The following is a 3501-nucleotide window of genomic DNA, read 5'->3' as shown; positions in this document are numbered from 1 at the left end:
TCATCCAGTCTGCTTGCACTGCGACTGAATTGCATCCCCTCCCCCTTCTTTCTTTCCTACCTTTCTCCCTTCTCTGCTCTCTCCTCCCTCTGCCTTCACAGACCAGTCACGCAGTCCTGTGTTCAGCACGGTGGGGATCCTGCTGCAGAGCTCCCCCCTTTTTATCTGTCAAATGTCCTCCTCTTTGCCCGCCGCTCTGCCTCCTTCCTCCGGCTTTCTTCTCTGGCTCAAGGCTTTTCTTACACAACAGCTGCTGTTGCGTCTTGGTGTTGCGTCTGGCAAAAAAAGACGAGGGAGCCGAAGCTGAGGAATGCTGTTCAAATGAATATGTTTGGCACATCGTCCCTCTCTCTGGCCATGGCTTTTCCATGGCACCTCCCACCTGAAAACAGATGGAGAGAAAGAACAGCAGTGAGAGACATGGACGCTTGTAAAATAGAAATGGATATCATGTTTTATCTAATATACATTGCCTAGAGGTGCTGCATGATTCTCTGCCCAGCTCGGTCACTTTTTGACTGTCGAAGGCTGATGTTGAGGTGGAAAGGCAACATGGTGCCATACATTAGCCTACTTCCCTCTTATTTTAGTGTGCGGAGCAGACAGAGGGGAAAACATTACCAACATGTATGCTTCATAAAAACTGCATGTCCTCTCCCTCCACTTTTCATTCTACCACTCTCGCTCTTTCCATCCCATCTGGAGGTCATGCACGGCCGTTTGATTGAGTGGCAGATGAGTAAACAACAGCATGAACAGACAAAATGATTTTAAGGTGATACTTCAAAGGCATAAACATTGTGATTCGTCCATTGTTTTCATGTCCACAAGACCAATTTCTGTCAAATCGATAACTTTTAATAACAACGCCAATTAATCCGTGAAATGATTTGCTGTGTGTCAACACTGAGAAACTAAATCTATCGCGAAATAAAATGATTACTATCACTCACTGCTCTTAAATCGGCACCGCGGCCGCTAGTGGTAACACGGCTGAGTGCATCTGCCCAGCCGCGACTCGCCCACCAGATACACAGTGGGGCGTACGCAGCTTGCACACTTGTTATTGTTTTCGACGATGTGTTTGGCCAACAGCTAGCAGCTAACGGAACTAGCAGTACACACACTGCTGAGTACCTTTCTGACGCTGCCATGTGGCACAGAAGAAGTTATCGGCTTTTCTCTATTTTAGACACAATAAAAGCAAACTCTTTGTCTACTTTCAAATTTTTTGGCCAATTTTTCATCATATTCTGAATGAAATCTCTTCTCTAGAAGCATATTACTTTGTAGTGTGTGTAAATTATGTTATCTGTTTGTTTACCATATTTTATTGTACATTTTGATATTTTTCTATTTTGAAATGATGTCTCGATTATCGCACTGTGTTCACTGTTTATTGTTATGCACCAAGTCAAATTCCTTGTATGTGTAACTTGGTAATAAACGGTTCTGATTCAGATTCTGATGCTGCTTGCCTGTGTCCGCTTGGTGGTGCACAGCAGAACTGGCCCTACTGTACTTGTAGCTCAGGATCGACAAACCATATGCATGTATGCACGCGTTCAACCTGAACGTTCAGATTGTGAGTTGGGCCTGATATCCAGGGCCCCGACGAGCATCCCATTGGTTGATTTCAATGGTGCAAGGGTGTACACGTCTTACTAGCTAGCTAAAGAGGGAACGATATTGTATTTATGTCACCATTACAACAGTGGTGATGACTTGTGTGGATTATTTAACGACAGTACGATTTAGCACTTTACCCCTGGAGCAAAATAATTGAAACAAAACGTTTGGGACCACATCGACCAGATGACTTACTGATATCTGAAGAAGGAACGTACGTTGCCTCTCAGCTTGAAGGTGCGTACACACGAGGCATTCAACAATACAACCGTCAGACTGAAGAAAGCAGCTATGTTCTTGGCAGAATTATAACCTGTATAAAACTTTGTGGAAAGTGCGAAATTGATGGTGATTTGGTGTTGAGAGATCTTCAACATTGTCCTTTGGTTGTCCTGTATGATGGTATGATAAGATATATCGTCAGATCTTCATTGTGTGATTTTTAGATGTCATTTTTTCAGCTGGAATTTTGTCATCACTGCTGTTGGCTTTGTATGTACATCACAGCAATCGCAGTGTCTCCCCTCTCTAACTCGCACCATGGTGGTGAGAGTATGGTTCAATGTGATGTATGGTGTGTTTGAATTGCATCAGATTATCTTGTATGAATATTGTGTGGCCCCAAGAAATTCAAAGATTTGCACTATACTGAGGGCACCTTTCTAGTTTAACTAACTTGATATCCTTTTTGCATGGTTATGACTCTTCTAAAGACTGTATCATGGTGTCCTGATAGTTTCAGTTTCAGCGTGAGCAAAACCGTATCTGAAAATTGAATCACACCCATCAGGCGGAAAGTGCATGACTCATCTATTTGTTGTCATCTCAACAGTTACATTTTTATTCCGGTCATATGATGTATTTACTCTCTGTAGCCCACTTTTCCGCATCAGAGAGAAGATGCACTGACATCTCTCTCTCTCTCCATCTCATTTATTCCCCGCTCTCGCCCCTGCAATATCATCTTTCTGCAGAATGATGTTGTAATGTAACGTGCAGCAAAGCCTTCAAAGCATTTCTTAGGACTTGTTTTTTTTTTTTGCCAAACAGTATAATAGTGTTCGTGGGCCTCTGTACAATTGTGTGTTTGTGTGTGGGTTTAATAATGCATTTGAGTGACAGCTTTGTATTTTCTAGTGCCTGATGTTAATGGATCTATTAAGATGGAGGTATGCGTAACAAAAACGATGCCATAGCCTCGGCTACTCTCCAGATTTCCCTCAGCTGAAAAGGTCTGATGGAAGAGCTGTGAATGTACCCAGACTGATTCTCAGAATTCCACATAGAAATGATCCTCATGGTGACGCATGTGCACATTCATGGTTAAGTGCACATCATAAAGATGGCAAAAGGGTTCCCATCCACAAGACTTACTCTCCCATAATGGTTTATTCAGTAACATGTCAGCTGGTCTTTGGCGGGCCACGTTTTTCTATATGGCCAGTCACTCAGACACTTGAATGAATAAACCACAATGAAAGGATCGGTTCAGCGAGTCATTGACTGACTGGTATCCCTGGTGTTTGCTTCATGCTGTGTACTTATTTTGAAAATATGTATTGGTAGCCTAGTATGGAAGCATTTTCATGAGTAAGCTCTGCATGTATTTAAAAACATAAATAAATATATATATGTATATGAATACACGATGACTTGGAGCAGATGGTGCTGGGATCTATCATTGATGAAAACGTGACACTGGTTCTGGGTCGGGGATTGATTCCACCAGTCAAACTGTGACCTGATTAATACGGAAAATGATGAAGCAAATAAGTTCATTTTCTGTTACCTGAAGCAGAACCATGGGCTGAGTAGTGAAATAAGAAATTCCATGTGTTGTTTTCATTTTGTGGGTTTCTGTTTTTTTTTTTT

The sequence above is a fragment of the Melanostigma gelatinosum genome (genome assembly GCF_949748355.1).
Source record: "Melanostigma gelatinosum genome assembly, chromosome: 18".
NCBI lineage: Eukaryota > Metazoa > Chordata > Actinopteri > Perciformes > Zoarcidae > Melanostigma > Melanostigma gelatinosum.
This window is presented reverse-complemented; position numbering follows the sequence as displayed.